The sequence below is a fragment of the Heptranchias perlo genome, chromosome 4 (genome assembly GCF_035084215.1).
Source record: "Heptranchias perlo isolate sHepPer1 chromosome 4, sHepPer1.hap1, whole genome shotgun sequence".
NCBI lineage: Eukaryota > Metazoa > Chordata > Chondrichthyes > Hexanchiformes > Hexanchidae > Heptranchias > Heptranchias perlo.
The window spans coordinates 141,428,274-141,448,437 of record NC_090328.1 but is presented as its reverse complement, the minus strand read 5'-3'; positions in this window follow the sequence as shown (position 1 = coordinate 141,448,437).

The following is a 20,164-nucleotide window of genomic DNA, read 5'->3' as shown; positions in this document are numbered from 1 at the left end:
CACTATGCGGAACACATGCAGGTTGTCTGACAACCGTACGCATATGAGGTCGGACCCTGGTACACATAGGTGTCTTCCCGTAGCCTGGGATGAATTTGCTACAACAGTGAGAATAATTTATAGAATTTTCCAGACAATCCACCATCTAATATTCTTAAAGGGCCAGAATCAGCCCCCTAAGGGCATCTTAAAACAAGCTGATAAACTAACCTGCTTTATAAAACCGGCAAAACCGTCACAGGAAACCCTAACCAAATTGGCTTTGAATTCAGAAAATTGGGCAAAACAGACCAGACAGATTCTAATTGAGCACTATACAACAAACATGGAAGAATTAGAAAATGAATTTGCTCAGGCTGCAGTGACAGAGCGCCTGGAAGAAATGATGACGAAAGCCACTAATTGGATTAAAAAGAGTCTTAGACATAAATTCAAAATTCAATCAATTGATGAGGCAAAGAGACATGTGGTGGGATTAGCATCACGGTTGACAGAGCAAGGGACCAGCACACAATTGAGGACAGAACAGCGGACCGGCACATGGACTAGGACGCCCCCACGCCATAGGCCAAATACCTGGGCAGCCTTGTTCCACCAGCCTGCGATCACAGCCCCCTCATGCCGCAGACGGACTGAAAACCCCCCCACCCCGTGCGCCAGCTGCCACGACTTTGTCACGCCACCGACGGACACCCCCACCCCGTGAGCCAACTGCCACAACCTCGTCAAGCCACCGACACACACCCCCCCCTTTGAGCCAGCTGCCATGACTTCAGCACGCCACCGGCAGACCGCCCCACCCCTTGCACCAGTTGCCACGACTTCGTCACACCATCAACACACCCCCCCACCCTGGGAACCAGCTGCCATGACTTCGTCATGCCACCGATGGACCCCCCCACCCCTTGCACCAGTTGCCACGACTTCGTCACACCACCAACACACCCCCCCCACCCTTTGAGCCAGCTGCCATGACTTCGTCACGCCACCGACAGACCCCCCCACCCCGTGGGCCAGCTACCCCGACTTCATCACACCACCAGCAGACCACTGAAACCCCCCCTTCCTTGCGGTCCAGGGCAGTGACCCCCCCTTCCCCGCCATCCAGGGCGGCGGCTAGCCCTAACCCACCCCACAGGCCAAGGACCAGGATTTCCAATGTGGCCATCATTAGGGACCTGGACATCACACTTGGCTCTCAAGAGCCTGAGCCACGTAGACCCCAGCACTACATGGGGAACCAACATCAGACCGTATTAAACCAAATCACTAGGGATTCCGCAGACCCAAAACAAACAGAAGGGAGAACCCCTCCTACACCAGGGACAAATCCATGCACAACATTCCTGTACCCCAAAACCAGGGTCACGTACCAACCGCTCCCACAGAGACAAAAGAAAGACTGTACCAAACCAACCATCCCAAGAAATACAGCAGTTCTAGAGCCCGAGATCAGAGTCACAAAACAACCCCTTCCACAGAAACAAAGGAGCGACCAGACCGGACAGGTAAACCCAATAGACACAGAAATGAGGACAGGAACAATGAGAGCCCAGACAGATAACACAGTAGGAGAGGCAGAAATAGCTGAAGCCGAGGTAGGGAACACAATAGGGGAGGCAGGGGTAGCAGACATAGAAACAGAAAACACACCAACAGGGGCAGAACCTGACTCTGAAGGGGAAGATGCACAGAGAGTGACGAGGCACCCCAACACCAGCCGAAAAAACATTACCTGGAAATTGGAACCCAGAAAATCCATTTTAATAATAGGAGATTCTAACCTCTCCAAGATAAAAAGATGCCCAAATCCCACCACCCAAATTGATAGCTTTCCAGGAGCTAAATTCATTCATGTCACAGCAATTCTGGACAAATTGGAACCCTGTCCGGAGACCAAAAAGGTGGTGCTCTCAGTTGGCATTAATAATCGAACGCAGAGACCACTGACTGCAACCAAGCAACTGCAGTCATTACTTAAATTGGCTAAGAGCACATTCCCAAATGCTCAGATCTGGGTGCCGGAAATTAACTTCAGTAACTTACTTCCAGAAATGGAGAGGGATACAATCAGAGGAATTAACCAGCATATAAAAAAACAGAATTACATACCAGCAATTAATGCTAGATCCTTTAAAGTGGGGGCTGACCACATCCATTGGACAGATAGCACTGCCCATAACATAATAAACCAGTGGATGAAGTGTTTAAACTAAAAAGGACATTAACCCAAGAGAAGGGTAGATTAAACCTGGGGAAAACTGTTATTAATATTTCCCAACTCTTTAACCCCACAGAGGTACAGGAGAGGGTTTTAAACAAGGGCCTTACATTTGTTCCAACCCCAAAACATTGTAAAGTACAAATTCAGGAAGATCTGAAAAGGTTTTACAGGAGAGTAAAACTGACCGATTACTTTAGCGATTCAGAAACAGACAAGCAACCTTTTACACCACCATCAGAATGGACCCCACCAAACAATAAAATAGAGCCAGAAATCCTAAACTTTATTAAACAGACTCAATCACAAATTGAAAAAATCCCTAAACAGACAGACAAGCAAAACCTCACTGGAAGAGAGAGACGGGCAATCATAGAACTTAGAAACAATCTAGATATAATCATAAAACCAGCAGATAAGGGCAGTAGTATAGTGATCATGGATAGGCAACAGTATCTACTTGAAGCTCACAGACAGCTTAATAATACAGCCCACTACACTAAATTAGCAGGACCAATTTACCAGGACACACGAAAAGAGATTGGAAACATTTTAACAGAACTAAAGAAATCTAAACACTTAAATCAGAAACAAGTGGAATACCTAAGGGGGGAACAACCACAACCCAGAAAATTCTACATACTACCCAAAATACACAAGCACCCTGACACATGGACTGTACCAGGAGAAATACCACCAGGAAGACCAATTGTGTCAGACTGTGGTAGTGAATCCTACAGGATAGCAGAATACATTGACTCATTCCTAAACCCCTTATCACAGAAGCACCCTAGCTACATTAAAGACACTTACCACTTCATAGAAATAGTGAACTCACTGACCGTACCCCCGAACGCAATACTCTTTACCATGGACATTGAAAGCCTATACACAAACATAGAAACAGACAGAGGCATACAGGCAGTGGAAAATATCCTTAGAAAGTTCCCCCAACCCCACAGACCAGATGCAGCCATAATCCAGCTATTACACCTAGGACTAACAAAAAATGACTTTGAATTCCAGGAGCAATTCTACCTACAGATTAAGGGCACGGCTATGGGCAAGAAATTTGCCCTGGCCTACGCAAACAGATACATGGCAGACTGGGAAAACACAGTCTTTGAAAAGTGTTCCAAGCTCCCGATGTGTTATTACAGATACCTGGATGACATATGGGGAGTCTGGACTCACACAGAAACAGAATTGCAAGAATTTGTAGGTATTCTCAACAGTCACCACCAATCTATTAAACTTAAAGTTACAACACATAGAGAAAGTGTGGATTTCCTGGACACCACAGTATTTAAATTACAACAGGAGAATAACAGCCACAAGCTAGCAACAAATGTATTCTTTAAAGAAACAGACACACACACACTCCTGCACATAAACAGCCACCATCCAAAACATACCTTTCGGGGGCTGGTGAAGTCACAACTGACACGTTTTCACCGCATATGCACAAACGGAGAGGACTTTAGGGAAGCCACCACAACACTATTTACTGCACTGAGACAGAGAGGTTACACAAAAAGGTTCCTCAGGCACCTTAAGTCTGATTTCCTGAGGGGACTGAATAGCCCACGGCCAAACAGAGAAGTAGCAAGACTACCACTGATAACGACATACGATACAACGACCAAACTAATACACGGAGTGATTAAAACCCAATTTGGGAAACTAAAAGAGGATGTTGACAGACTTTGTCGATACCACATAACGTCAGCATACAAAAGAACTCGAAACCTTCGGGACATGCTGGTTCGGAGTAGGATAAGAAAACAGACAACCCAGAACTGCACAAACCCAAAATGTGGGACGTGTAAATACCTAATAATCCGCAAAATGATACAAAATAGACACACAGGAAAAGCAGCCCTAATTAAACAAAGAATTACATGTGAACAGCACAATGCTGTATATGCAATTCGATGCAAACAATGCCACATCTTGTATGTAGGAGAAACAGGGAATAGTCTAAGGATATCGACCTCGGGTTTTTTTAAAAGAAACCCTTTCCCCGGGGATCTGGAGGAGTTGGGGACACGGGTGAGAATCCGATAACTTTATCTAGTCTTTAGATTTTGAGCGTTCACCGGGTGATTTTTATCTTTGAAATCGGGTTTTTTTCGCAGCGACTGAAAAGCGAGCGCCGCGTGAGTCATTCTGGGATATGGAGTTCTCTCGGGTCAAACACGAGGGCAAGACCCGTAAATAAAAGGGTTTACTTGGTCTCTCTGGGGCTGGGGGACCTTTCTTTCCCCCTCCTCTCCCCCCGGGGGGCGGGTGGCAGCGGTTACGGGAGTTTTTATGGGGAATCGGACCTTGGAAATCAAATTTTGTTCCACGCGGCCGCTGAAAAGCGAGCGACGCGTGAGGCATTCTGGGAGATTGAGTTTCGTTTAAGGAGCAAAGCGGTTGGGAAGTTTAATTAATTGTTTAAAATACCCTTATAATTAAAAGGCATAGCCGGAGGTGGGGGTTTGGAGAAGTTGCTTCATGTTTTTATTTAAAAAATCAGGTGAGGCGGACAGGTAATCAAGCCCCGGGGTCAGCGGAGACAGTCAGACTCCATGGCGCCAGAATGACCTGGAGCATTAAAACAGATTCAAAGGTTAAAAAGCAATATTTTTAAAAACATTACCTCAAAAAAAATAACCCCAAACATCTAAGATCAACTAAAGGAACATTAAAACATTAGGTTAAAAAAATATAATTTAAAAATAACGAACACGTGGAGCGAAGGGGGCGGGGCCAGCCCTGCATGAGACAGGACTCATCACATACAGGACAGAAATTCTAACCAATCCCAGGTCAAGGCTAGCCTGCTTGTGGGCGGGAACAAAACTTCAGCCAACAGTAGCACACAGGGGAGGGGCCAGTCCAAGGCACCGGACTTATTTGCGTCTGGAAACAAAATTAAAATCCTTTCTCCCTGATGAAGCTGAAGGATAAGCGAAACGTCGGAGAAAAAAAGATTCCAGGCCGGAGAACTTACTGAACTAAAGAGTTTTTGGATAGTACTGTTGCAGGCAGAGAACCATCGAAGCCAGAGAGCCACCGGAGGGGAGGTGAGACCGGTGGAAAAAGAGTCTTTCCAGGCGGGACAGCCGGCTGAGCTGGGGAGTGTTTGGAGGACGCAGTCCCAGGCAGGAGACTATGTGAGCCAGGCAGCCACCGTGGGGTGAGATTACAGTTACTAGCGGGGACCTCTATTACCAAATAGAAGCTAGTAACATCTTTTAAAACCTTTTGCACCTTTCTACACCCAGGGAATGGCTAACACTATGCGGAACACATGCAGGTTGTCTGACAACCGTACGCATATGAGGTCGGACCCTGGTACACATAGGTGTCTCACCGTAGTCAGGGATGAATTTGCTATAGCGGTGAGAATAATTTATAGAATTTTCCAGACAATCCACCATCTAATATTCTTAAAGGGCCAGAATCAGCCCCCTAAGGGCATCTTAAAACAAGCTGATAAACTAACCTACTTCATAAAACCGGCAAAACCGTCACAGGAAACCCTAACCAAATTGGCTTTGAATTCAGAAAATTGGGCAAAACAGACCAGACAGATTCTAATTGAGCACTATACAACAAACCTGGAAGAATTAGAAAATGAATTTGCTCAGGCTGCAGTGACGGAGCGCCTGGAAGAAGCAATGGCGAAAGGGACTAATTGGATTAAAAAGAGTCTTAGACATAAATTCAAAATTCAATCAATTGATGAGGCAAAGAGACATGTGGTGGGATGAGCATCACGGTTGACAGAGCAAGGCACCAGCACACAATTGGGGACAGAACAGCGGACCGGCACACGGACTAGGATGCCCCCACGCCATAGGCCAAATACCTGGGCAGCCTTGTTCCACCAGCCTGCGATCACAGCCCCCTCATGCCGCAGACGGACTGAAACCCCCCCCCACCCCGTGGGCCAGCTGCCACGACTTTGTCATGCCACCGACGGACCCCCCACCCTTTGAGCCAGCTTCCATGACTTCAGCACGCCACCGGCAGACCCCCCCCCACCCCTTGCACCAGTTTCCACGACTTCGTCACGCCACCGACAGACCCCCCCACCGTTTGAGCCAGCTGCCATGACTTCAGCACGCCACCGGCAGACCCCCCCACCCCTTGCACCAGTTGCCACGACTTCGTCACGCCACCGACAGACCCCCCCACCCTTTGAGCCAGCTGCCATGACTTCGTCACGCCACCGGCAGACCCCCCCACCCCTTGCACCAGTTGCCACGACTTCGTCACACCACCAACACAACCCCCCACCCTTGGAGCCAGCTGCCATGACTTCGTCACGCCACCGACAGACCCTCCTACCCCTTGGACCAGCTGCCACGACTTCGTCATGCCACCGGCAGACCACCCCACCCCTCGCACAAGTTGCCACGACTTCGTCACGCCACCGACAGACCCCCCCACCCCGTGGGCCAGCTAGCTCGACTTCGTCACACCACCAGCAGACCACCGAAACCCCCCCTTCCCTGTGGTACAGGGCAGCGACTCCCCCTTCCCCGCCATCCAGGGCGGCGAGCAGCCCTACCCCACCCCACAGGCCAAGGACCAGGATTTCCAATGTGGCCATCATTAGGGACCTGGACATCACACTTGGCTCTCAAGAGCCTGAGCCACATAGACCCCAGCACTACATGGGGAACCAACATCAGACCGTATGAAACCAAATCACTAGGGATTCCTCAGACCCAAAACAAACAGGAGGGAGAACCCCCCCTACACCAGGGACAAATCCATGCACAACATTCCTGTACCCCAAAACCAGGGTCACGTACCAACCGCTCCCACAGAGACAAAAGAAAGACTGTACCAAACCAACCATCCCAAGAAATACAGCAGTTTTAGAGCCCGAGATCAAAGTCACAAAACAACCCCTTCCACAGAAACAAGGGAGCGACCAGACCGGACAGGTAAACCCAATAGACACAGAAATGGGGACAGGAACAATGAGAGCCCAGACAGATAACACAGTAGGAGAGGCAGAAATAGCTGTAGCCGAGGTAGGGAACACAATAGGGGAGGCAGGGGGAGCAGACACAGAAACAGAAAACACACCAACAGGGGCAGAACCTGACTCTGAAGGGGAAGATGCACAGAGAGTGACGAGGCACCCCAACACCAGCCGAAAAAACATAATCTGGAAATTGGAACCCAGAAAATCCATTTTAATAATAGGAGATTCTAACCTCTCCAAGATAAAAAGATGCCCAAATCCCACCACCCAAATTGATAGCTTTCCAGGAGCTAAATTCATTCATGTCGCAGCAATTCTGGACAAATTGGAACCCTGTCCGGAGACCAAAAAGGTGGTGCTCTCAGTTGGCATTAATAATCGAACGCAGAGACCACTGACTGCAACCAAGCAACTGCAGTCATTACTTAAATTGGCTAAGAGCACATTCCCAAATGCTCAGATCTGGGTGCCGGAAATTAACTTCAGTAACTTACTTCCAGAAATGGAGAGGGATACAATCAGAGTAATTAACCAGCATATAAAAAAACAGAATTACATACCAGCAATTAATGCTAGATCCTTTAAAGTGGGGGCTGACCACATCCATTGGACAGATAGCACTGCCCATAACATAATAAACCAGTGGATGAAGTGTTTAAACTAAAAAGGACATTAACCCAAGAGAAGGGTAGATTAAACCTGGGAAAAACTGTTATTAATATTTCCCAACTCTTTAACCCCACAGAGGTACAGGAGAGGGTTTTAAACAAGGGCCTTACATTTGTTCCAACCCCAAAACATTGTAAAGTACAAATTCAGGAGGATCTGAAAAGGTTTTACAGGAGAGTAAAACTGACCGATTACTTTAGCGATTCAGAAACAGACAAGCAACCTTTTACACCACCATCAGAATGGACCCCACCAAACAATAAAATAGAGCCAGAAATCCTAAACTTTATTAAACAGACTCAATCACAAATTGAAAAAATCCCTAAACAGACAGACAAGCAAAACCTCACTGGAAGAGAGAGACGGGCAATCATAGAACTTAGAAACAATCTAGATATAATCATAAAACCAGCAGATAAGGGCAGTAGTATAGTGATCATGGATAGGCAACAGTGCCTACTTGAAGCTCACAGACAGCTTAATAATACAGCCCACTACACTAAATTAACAGCACCAATGTACCAGGACACACGAAAAGAGATTGGAAACATTTTAACAGAACTAAAGAGATCTAAACACTTAAATCAGAAACAAGTGGAATACCTAAGAGGGGAACAACCACAACCCAGAAAATTCTACATACTACACAAAATACACAAGCACCCTGACACATGGACTGTACCAGGAGAAATACCACCAGGAAGACCAATTGTGTCAGACTGTGGTAGTGAATCCTACAGGATAGCAGAATACATTGACTCATTCCTAAACCCCTTATCACAGAAGCACCCTAGCTACATTAAAGACACTTACCACTTCATAGAAATAGTGAACTCACTGACCGTACCCCCGAACGCAATACTCTTTACCATGGACATTGAAAGCCTATACACAAACATAGAAACAGACAGAGGCATACAGGCAGTGGAAAATATCCTTAGAAAGTTCCCCCAACCCCACAGACCAGATGCAGCCATAATCCAGCTATTACACCAAGGACTAACAAAAAATGACTTTGAATTCCAGGAGCAATTCTACCTACAGATTAAGGGCACGGCTATGGGCAAGAAATTTGCCCCGGCCTACGCAAACATATACATGGCGGACTGGGAAAACACAGTCTTTGAAAAGTGTTCCAAGCTCCCGATGTGTTATTACAGATACCTGGATGACATATGGGGAGTCTGGACTCACAGAAACAGAATTGCAAGAATTTGTAGGTATTCTCAACAGTCACCACCAATCTATTAAACTTAAAGTTACAACACATAGAGAAAGTGTGGATTTCCTGGACACCACAGTATTTAAATTACAACAGGAGAATAACAGCCACAAGCTAGCAACAAAGGTATTCTTTAAAGAAACAGACACACACACACTCCTGCACATAAACAGCCACCATCCAAAACATACCTTTCGGGGGCTGGTGAAGTCACAACTGACACGTTTTCACCGCATATGCACAAACGGAGAGGATTTTAGGGAAGCCACCACAACCCTATTTACTGCACTGAGACAGAGAGGTTACACGAAAAGGTTCCTCAGGCACCTTAAGTCTGATTTCCTGAGGGGACTGAATAGCCCACGGCCAAACAGAGAAGTAGCAAGACTACCACTGATAACGACATACGATACAACGACCAAACTAATACACGGGGTGATTAAAACCCAATTTGGAAAACTAAAAGAGGATGTTGACACACTTAGCCGATACAACATAACGTCAGCATACAAAAGAACTCGAAACCTTCGGGACATGCTGGTTCGTAGTAGAATAAGAAAACAGACAACCCAGAACTGCACAAACCCAAAATGTGGGACGTGTAAATACCTAATAATCCGCAAAATGATACAAAATAGACACACAGGAAAAGCAGCCCGAATTAAACAAAGAATTACATGTGAACAGCACAATGCTGTATTTGCAATTCGATGCAAACAATGCCACATCTTGTATGTAGGAGAAACAGGGAATAGTCTAAGGATGAGGCTCACAGGACACCTCAGTGCTATTAGAACAAAGGATGTATACAAACCTACCTCCCGACACTTCATGGAGCATGGTCTTGAATCCCTGGAATTTATGGGGTTGGAGACCAACATGAACTGGACAACCTCACAAAGGAAGAGGAGGGAAAAACACTGGATAACAACCCTACAAACTCAGTTACCAAAGGGCTTAAATCAGATCTAAAATGGGGTAAATCCAACATCAAAAAACAAAACTGCCCCGACCTTAATTACCACAAATCCCAACCCCAGCTTGATAAACCTCTCAAACCGCAACCACACCCTACCCTAATCACAATAAACAGAGCTAACCCCTACTGTTTGAGCTAACCAAAACCACTAAACCCCACACTGCCCACAACAAACAGACCAAAGCCCCAACCCTAACTACAAACAGACCCCATCCATATCCCAAATCCTAACTCCAATGCACCCCACTCTACCCCTAAAGCCTAACCGTAACTCTAATACAGCAAACCTAATCTCCCACCCCACCCCTAAAATCTAAACCTAACACACCCCGTTGGCTGCTGCTGTAAGGGGAATAGACAGGCGTTTCTGCGGCCGCAACCGAGACTCCAGGATGGTGTGTTGCCTCCCTGGTGCAAGGATCAAGGATGTCTCGGAGCGGCTACAGAACATTTTGGAGGGGGAGGGCGAACAGCCAGCTGTCGTGGTGCACATAGGCACCAACGATATAGGTAAAAAAGGGGATGTCGTCCTAAAAGCAGAATATAGGGAGTTAGGAGGTAAATTAAAAAATAGGACCTCAAAGGTAGTAATCTCAGGATTGCTGCCAGTGCCACGTGCTAGTCAGAGTAGAAATAGGAGGATATTTCAAATGAATACGTGGCTAGAGGAATGGTGCAAGGGGGAGGGATTCAAATTCCTGGGACACTGGAAACGGTTCTGGGGGAGGTGGGACCAGTACAAACCGGACGGTCTGCACCTGGGCAGGGCCGGGACCGCTGTCCTAGGAGGAGTGTTTGCTAGTGCTGTTGGGGAGGGTTTAAACTAAAGTGGCAGGGGGTTGGGAACCTGAGCAGGGAGAGAGAGGAAAGCGTAACAGGAAGGGACAGAAGGTATGGAGTAATAGGTAAAGTGTTAAAAAAGGAAAAAGCAGGAACTAAGCGTCACAAAACAGATTTGAAAGTTCTTTATCTGAATGCACGTAGCATTCGTAATAAAATGGACGAGTTAACGGCACAAATAACTACGTATGGGTATGATCTTGTGGCCATTACAGAAACATGGCTGCAGGGTGACAACGACTGGGAATTAAATATGCCAGGGTATTTAACAATCAGGAAGGACAGGCAGGAAGGAAGGGGAGGTGGGGTGGCTATGTTAATAAAGGAAGGAATCACTGTAATACAGAGAAATGATATTGGGACAAAGCATCAAGATAATGAAACAGTTTGGGTGGAGATAAGGAATAATAAGGGAAAAAAAACATTAGTGGGCGTAGTATATAGGCCTCCTAATAGTTGCAACTCTGCTGGAAGAAGTATTAATCAGGAGATAGTCGGGGCATGTAATAAGGGAACAGCCATAATTATGGGGGATTTTAATTACCATATTAACTGGACAAATCAAATTGGGCAGAGCAGCCTTGAGGACGAGTTCATTGAGTGCATCAGGGATGGATTTCTTGAGCAGTATGTAACTGATCCTACAAGGGGGCAGGCAACCTTGGACCTGGTCCTGTGTAATGAGTCAGGATTAATTAATAATGTCCTAGTTAAGGATCCCCTTGGAACGAGCGACCACAACATGGTTGAATTCCATATCCAATTAGAGGGTGAGAAGGTTGATTCTCAAACAAGCGTACTGAGCTTGAATAAAGGAGACTATGATGGTATGAGAGCGGAATTGATTAAAGTGGACTGGGAAAATAGATTAAAGGGTAAGACGGTACATGAGCAGTGGTGTTCATTTAGGGAGTTATTTCACAACTTTCAAAATAAATATATTCCACTGAGGAAAAAAGGGTGTAAAAGAAATGACAGCCACCCGTGGCTAAGTAAAGAAATCAAGGATAGTATCCGACTAAAAACAAGGACCTATAAGGTAGCCAAACTTAGTGGGAGGATAGAAGATTGGGAATTCTTCAAAAGACAGCAAAAAGTAACTAAAGGATTGATTAAGAAAGGGAAGTTAGATTATGAAAAGAAATTAGCAAAAAATATAAAAACAGATAGCAAGAGTTTCTATAGTTATATAAAAAGAAAAAGGGTGGCTAAGGCAAACATAGGTCCCTTAGAGGATGAGACCGGGAAATTAATGGTGGGAAACATGGAGATGGCAAAAATGCTGAACAAATATTTTGTTTCAGTCTTTACAGTAGAGGACACTAAGAATATCCCAACACTGGACAAACAGGGGACTCTCGGGGGGGAGGAGCTAAATACGATTAAAATCACTCAAGAGATGGTACTCAGTAAAATAATGGGACTCAAGGCGGATAAATCCCCTGGACCTGATGGCTTCCATCCTAGGGTCTTGAGGGAAGTGGCAGTAGGGATTGTGGATGCTTTGGTGATAGTTTTCCAAAATTCCCTGGACTCAGGAGAGGTCCCGGCAGATTGGAAAACTGCTAATGTAACACCGTTATTTAAAAAGGGTAGTAGGCAGAAGGCTGGAAATTATACGCCAGTTAGCTTAACATCTGTGGTGGGTAAAATTTTGGAGTCTATTATTAAGGAGACAGTAACGGAACATTTAGATAAGCATAATTTAATAGGACAAAGTCAGCATGGCTTTATGAAGGGGAAGTCATGTCTGACAAATTTGCTTGAGTTCTTCGAGGATATAACGTATAGGGTGGATAAAGGGGAACCAGTGGACGTAGTGTATTTTGACTTCCAGAAGGCATTCGACAAGGTGCCACATAAAAGATTATTACTTAAGATAAAAAATCACGGGATTGGGGTTAATATTCTGGCATGGGTGGAGGATTGGTTATCGAACAGGAAGCAGAGAGTTGGGATAAATGGTTCATTTTCGGACTGGCAACCAGTAACCAGTGGTGTTCCACAGGGGTCGGTGCTGGGTCCCCAACTCTTTACAATCTATATTAACGATTTGGAGGAGGGGACCGAGTGCAACATATCAAAATTTGCAGATGATACAAAGATGGGAGGGAAAGTAGAGAGTGAGGAGGACATAAAAAACCTGCAAGGGGATATAGACAGGCTGGGTGAGTGGGCGGAGATTTGGCAGATGCAATATAATATTGGAAAATGTGAGGTTATGCACTTTGGCAGGAAAAATCAGAGAGCAAGTTATTTTCTTAATGGCGAGAGACTGGAAAGTACTGCAGTACAAAGGGATCTGGGGGTCCTAGTGCAAGAAAATCAAAAAGTTGGTATGCAGGTGCAGCAGGTGATCAAGAAAGCCAACGGAATGTTGGCTTTTATTGCTAGGGGGATAGAATATAAAAACAAGGAGGTATTGCTGCAGTTATATAAGGTATTGGTGAGACCGCACCTGGAATACTGCATACAGTTTTGGTCTCCATACTTAAGAAAAGACATACTTGCTCTCGAGGCAGTACAAAGAAGGTTCACTCGGTTAATCCCGGGGATGAGGGGGCGGACATATGAGGAGAGGTTGAGTATATTGGGACTCTACTCATTGGAGTTCAGAAGAATGAGAGGCGATCTTATTGAAACATATAAGATTGTGAAGGGTCTTGATCGGGTGGATGCAGTAAGGATGTTCCCAAAGATGGGTGAAACTAGAACTAGGGGGCATAATCTTAGAATAAGGGACTGCTCTTTCAAAACTGAGATGAGGAGAAACTTCTTCACTCAGAGGGTGGTAGGTCTGTGGAATTTGCTGCCCCAGGAAGCTGTGGAAGCTACATCATTAGATAAATTTAAAACAGAAATAGACAGTTTCCTAGAAGTAAAGGGAATTAGGGGTTATGGGGAGCGGGCAGGAAATTGGACATGAAGCTGAGTTCGGATCGGTCAATGCCCTGTGGGTGGCGGAGAGGGCCCAGGGGCTATGTGGCCGGGTCCTGCTCCGACTTCTTGTGTTCTTTAGATTTGTGGTTGGGATCAGATCAGCCATGATCTTATTGAATGGCGGAGCAGGCTCGAGGGGCCGATTGGCCTACTCCTGCTCCAATTTCTTATGTTCTTATGTTCTTATAAACCCTGACCCTCACTTAACCCTACCCCTAATGCAACCCGAACCCATAACTCCAACCCCCCAGCCCTGAATATAATCACAACTCTGACCCTGGACCCTAACCCTGATGCACCCTACCCTACCCCTGAACACCTAACCCTAACCCTGATGCACCCTACCCTACCCCTAAACACCTAACCCTAACCCTGATGCACCCCTAAACACCTAACCCTAACCCTGATGCACCCTACCCTACCCCTAAACACCTAACCCTAACCCTGATGCACCCAACCCTACCCCTAAAACTTAACCATAACCCCACCCCACCCTTAAACACCTAACCCTAACCCTGATGCACCCCAACCTAACTCCAATATAGCCCTGAACTTAACTGCGACCCTGACCCTCACCTAACCCCAACACTAACCCCAGTGCAGCAACCCTAACCCTAACCTGAACCCCCAACCTCAATACAACATAACCCTAACACTACTTAAAATAAAGGGTAGGGTTCCAACACCAATAATAATAACTAAATACTACATAGAGACCATAAATTGGCAAAACCCAGGAACTCATTATAACCCCAGAGGGGGATCAAAGGATTACGGATCAAGAAATTACTAAGAAGAGATCGGCAAGAAAAAGAAGCCAGGTGGTAAGGTAAAGCGTGGGCCAACCAAAAGTGGCAGGTATAAGTGACAAGAAGCTCAAGGGTTGAGTGAGAATACGAACACAAGAGGGTGTAACTACCCTCCTGGCCACACCATACAACCTAACATTCAGGAGTGACACGCTTTGCATTACCACAGACAAAAAAAAGATATAAATGCCAAGAAAAGAAAACCCAGAGAATATATCATGCAAATACCTTAAATCTAAATTTGATCAGTGAGGTGGATGGTTAAATAACTTTTTGTTCCCCTTTCGCCCCCCCACAAAAAAAGCAGCAAACAACTTATAAAAATAGGGAGCACCGAGGAGGTTTTTTAAATTTTAAAATCTAAAATAATTTTAAAAGGTGCACTTAAAAAAAAGCATGGCTGGAAATGTGGGACTGACAGACATGGAACTCATCTTTCCAAACCCCCCCCCCCCCCACGAGGTTTGGGACAGCAATAAGGGCACAAAAGATTACATGTTTTTTAGAAAAAAGTTGTAGTTCCCATAGGAATCATAGACACGGTATCTGGACATTGATGCGGGGACGGCCCCTTTAAGAGATGCCTGGTGATGCGGGGACGGCCCCTTTAAGAGATGCCTGGTGCTGCGGGGAACGCGACAGCAGGGAGCTGCTGGATATCGACCTTGGGTTTTTTTTAAAAAGAAACCCTTTCCCCGGGGATCTGGAGGAGTTGGGGACACGGGTGAGAATCCGATAACTTTATCTAGTCTTTCGATTTTGAGCGTTCACCGGGTGATTTTTATCTTTGAAATCGGTTTTTTTTCGCAGCGACTGAAAAGCGAGCATTCTGGGACATGGAGTTCTCTCGGGTCAAACACGAGGGCAAGACCCGTAAATAAAAGGGTTTACTTGGTCTCTCTGGGGCTGGGGGGCCTTTCTTTCCCCCTCCTCTCCCCCCGGGGGGTGGGTGGCGGCGTATTCGGGAGTTTTTTTTGGGGAATCGGACCTTGGAAATCGGTTTTTTCTGCGCGGCCGCTGAAAAGCGAGCGACGCGTGAGGCACTCTGGGAGATTGAGTTTCGTTTAACGAGCGAGCGGGTTTAAAAAGGAGGAAATCGGTGGGAAGTTTAATTAATTGTTTAAAATACCCTCATAATTAAAAGGCATAGCCGGAGGTGGGGGTTTGGAGAAGTAGCTTCATGTTTTTATTTTAAAAATCAGGTGAGGCGCACAGGTAATCAAGCCCCGGGGTCAGCGGAGACAGTCAGACTCCGTGGCGCCAGAATGACCTGGAGCATTAAAACAGATTCAAAGGTTAAAAATCAATATTTTTAAAAGCATTACCTCAAAAAAATAACCCCCCACCGCAAACATCTAAAATAAACTAAAGGAACATTAAAACATTAGGTTAAAAAAATATAATTTAAAAATAACGAACACGTGGAGGGAAGGGGGCGGGGCCAGCCCTGCATGAGACAGGATTCATTACATACAGGACAGAAATTCTAACCAATCCCAGGTCAAGGCTAGCCTGCTTGTGGGCGGGAACAAAACTTCAGCCAACAGTAGCACACAGGGGAGGGGCCAGTCCAAGGCACCGGACTTAAAAGCATCTGTAAACAAAGTTAAAATCCTTTCTCCCTGATGAAGCTTAAGGATAAGCAAAACGTCGGAGAAAAAAAGATTCCAGGCCGGAGAACTGACTGAACTAAAGAGTTTTTGGATAGTACTGTTGCAGGCAGAGAACCATCGAAGCCAGAGAGCCACCGGAGGGGAGGTGAGACTGGTGGAAAAAGAGCCTTTCCAGGCGGGACAGCCGGCTGAGCTGGGGAGTGTTTGGAGGACGCAGTCCCAGGCAGGAGACCATCTGAGCCAGGGAGCCACCGTGGGGTGAGATTACAGTTACTACCGGGGACCTCTATTACCAAATAGAAGCTAGTAACATCTTTTAAAACCTTTTGCACCTTTCTACACCCAGGGAATGGCCAACACTATGCGGAACACATGCAGGTTGTCTGATAACCGTACGCATATGAGGTCGGACCCTGGTACACATAGGTGTCTCACCGTAGCCAGGGATGAATTTGCTATAACAGTGAGAACAATTTATAGAATTTTCCAGACAATCCACCATCTAATATTCTTAAAGGGCCAGAATCAGCCCCCTAAGGGCATCTTAAAACAAGCTGATAAACTAACCTACTTCATAAAACCAGCAAAACCGTCACAGGAAACCCTAACCAAATTGGCTTTGAATTCAGAAAATTGGGCAAAACAGACCAGACAGATTCTAATTGAGCACTATACAACAAACCTGGAAGAATTAGAAAATGAATTTGCTCAGGCTGTTGTGACGGAGCGCCTGGAAGAAGCAATGGCGAAAGGGACTAATTGGATTAAAAAGAGTCTTAGACTTAAATTCAAAATTCAATCAATTGATGAGGCAAAGAGACATGTGGTGGGATTAGCATCACGGTTGACAGAGCAAGGGACCAGCACACAATTGGGGACAGAACAGCGGACCGGCACACGGACTAGGACGCCCGCACGCCATAGGCCAAATACCTGGGCAGCCTTGTTCCACCAGCCTGCGATCACAGCCCCCTCATGCCGCAGACGGACTGAACCCCCCCCCCCCACCCAGTGGGGCAGCTGCCACGACTTTGTCATGCCACCGACGGACACCCCCAGCCCGTGAGCCAACTGCCATGACTTCAGCACGCCACCGGCAGACCCCCCCACCCCTTGCACCAGTTGCCACGACTTCGTCACGCCACCGACAGACCCCCCCACCCTTTGAGCCAGCTGCCATGGCTTCGTCACGCCACCGGCAGACCCCCCCACCCCTTGCACCAGTTGCCACGACTTCGTCACACCACCAACACAACCCCCCACCCTTTGAGCCAGCTGCCATGACTTCGTCACGCCACCGACAGCACCCCCCCACCCCTTGGACCAGCTGCCACGAGTTCGTCACGCCACCGGCAGACCCCCCCACCCCTTGCACAAGTTGCCACGACTTCGTCACGCCACCAACAGACCCCCCCACCCCGTGGGCCAGCTAGCTCGACTTCGTCACACCACCAGCAGACCACCGAAACCCCCCCTTCCCTGTGGTCCAGGGCAGCGACCCCCCCTTCCCCGCCATCCAGGGCGGCGACCAGCCCTACCCCACTCCACATTTCCAATGTGGCCATCATTAGTGACCTGGACATCACACTTGGCTCTCAAGAGCCTGAGCCACATAGCCCCAGCACTACATGGGGAACCAACATCAGACCGTATTAAACCAAATCACTGCGGATTCCTCAGACCCAAAACAAACAGGAGGGAGAACCCCCCCTACACCAGGGACAAATCCATGCACAACATTCCTGTACCCCAAAACCAGGGTCACGTACCAACCGCTCCCACAGAGACATAAGAATGACTGTACCAAACCAACCATCCCAAGAAATACAGCAGTTTTAGAGCCCGAGATCAAAGTCACAAAACAACCCCTTCCACAGAAACAAGGGAGCGACCAGACCGGACAGGTAAACCCAATAGACACAGAAATGGGGACAGGAACAATGAGAGCCCAGACAGATAACACAGTAGGAGAGGCAGAAATAGCTGTAGCCGAGGTAGGGAACACAATAGGGGAGGCAGGGGGAGCAGACACAGAAACAGAAAACACACCAACAGGGGCAGAACCTGACTCTGAAGGGGAAGATGCACAGAGAGTGACGAGGCACCCCAACACCAGCCGAAAAAACATAATCTGGAAATTGGAACCCAGAAAATCCATTTTAATAATAGGAGATTCTAACCTCTCCAAGATAAAAAGATGCCCAAATCCCACCACCCAAATTGATAGCTTTCCAGGAGCTAAATTCATTCATGTCGCAGCAATTCTGGACAAATTGGAAGCCTGTCCGGAGACCAAAAAGGTGGTACTCTCAGTTGGCATTAATAATCGAACGCAGAGACCACTGACTGCAACCAAGCAACTGCAGTCATTACTTAAATTGGCTAAGAGCACATTCCCAAATGCTCAGATCTGGGTGCCGGAAATTAACTTCAGTAACTTACTTCCAGAAATGGAGAGGGATACAATCAGAGTAATTAACCAGCATATAAAAAAACAGAATTACATACCAGCAATTAATGCTAGATCCTTTAAAGTGGGGGCTGACCACATCCATTGGACAGATAGCACTGCCCATAACATAATAAACCAGTGGATGAAGTCTTTAAACTAAAAAGGACATTAACCCAAGAGAAGGGTAGATTAAACCTGGGAAAAACTGTTATTAATATTTCCCAACTCTTTAACCCCACAGAGGTACAGGAGAGAGTTTTAAACAAGGGCCTTACATTTGTTCCAACCCCAAAACATTGTAAAGTACAAATTCAGGAGGATCTGAAAAGGTTTTACAGGAGAGTAAAACTGACCGATTACTTTAGCGATTCAGAAACAGACAAGCAACCTTTTACATCACCATCAGAATGGACCCCACCAAACAATAAAATAGAGCCAGAAATCCTAAACTTTATTAAACAGACTCAATCACAAATTCAAAAAATCCCTAAACAGACAGACAAGCAAAACCTCACTGGAAGAGAGAGACGGGCAATCATAGAACTTAGAAACAATCTAGATATAATCATAAAACCAGCAGATAAGGGCAGAAGTACAGTGATCATGGATAGGCAACAGTGCCTACTTGAAGCTCACAGACAGCTTAATAATACAGCCCACTACACTAAATTAACAGCACCAATTTACCAGGACACACGAAAAGAGATTGGAAACATTTTAACAGAACTAAAGAGATCGAAACACTTAAATCAGAAACAAGTGGAATAACTAAGAGGGGAACAACCACAACCCAGAAAATTCTACATACTACCCAAAATACACAAGCACCCTGACAACGCAGTCTTTGAAAAGTGTTCCAAGCTCCCGATGTGTTATTACAGATACCTGGATGACATATGGGGAGTCTGGACTCACACAGAAACAGAATTGCAAGAATTTGTAGGCATTCTCAACAGTCACCACCAATCTATTAAACTTAAAGTTACAACACATAGAGAAAGTGTGGATTTCCTGGACACCACAGTATTTAAATTACAACAGGAGAATAACAGCCACAAGCTAGCAACAAAGGTATTCTTTAAAGAAACAGACACACACACACTCCTGCACATAAACAGCCACCATCCAAAACATACCTTTTGGGGGCTTGTGAAGTCACAACTGACACGTTTTCACCGCATATGCACAAACGGAGAGGACTTTAGGGAAGCCACCACAACCCTATTTACTGCACTGAGACAGAGAGGTTACACAAAAAGGTTCCTCAGGCACCTTAAGTCTGATTTCCTGAGGGGACTGAATAGCCCACGGCCAAACAGAGAAGTAGCAAGACTACCACTGATAACGACATACGATACAACGACCAAACTAATACACGGAGTGATTAAAACCCAGTTTGGGAAACTAAAAGAGGATGTTGACACAC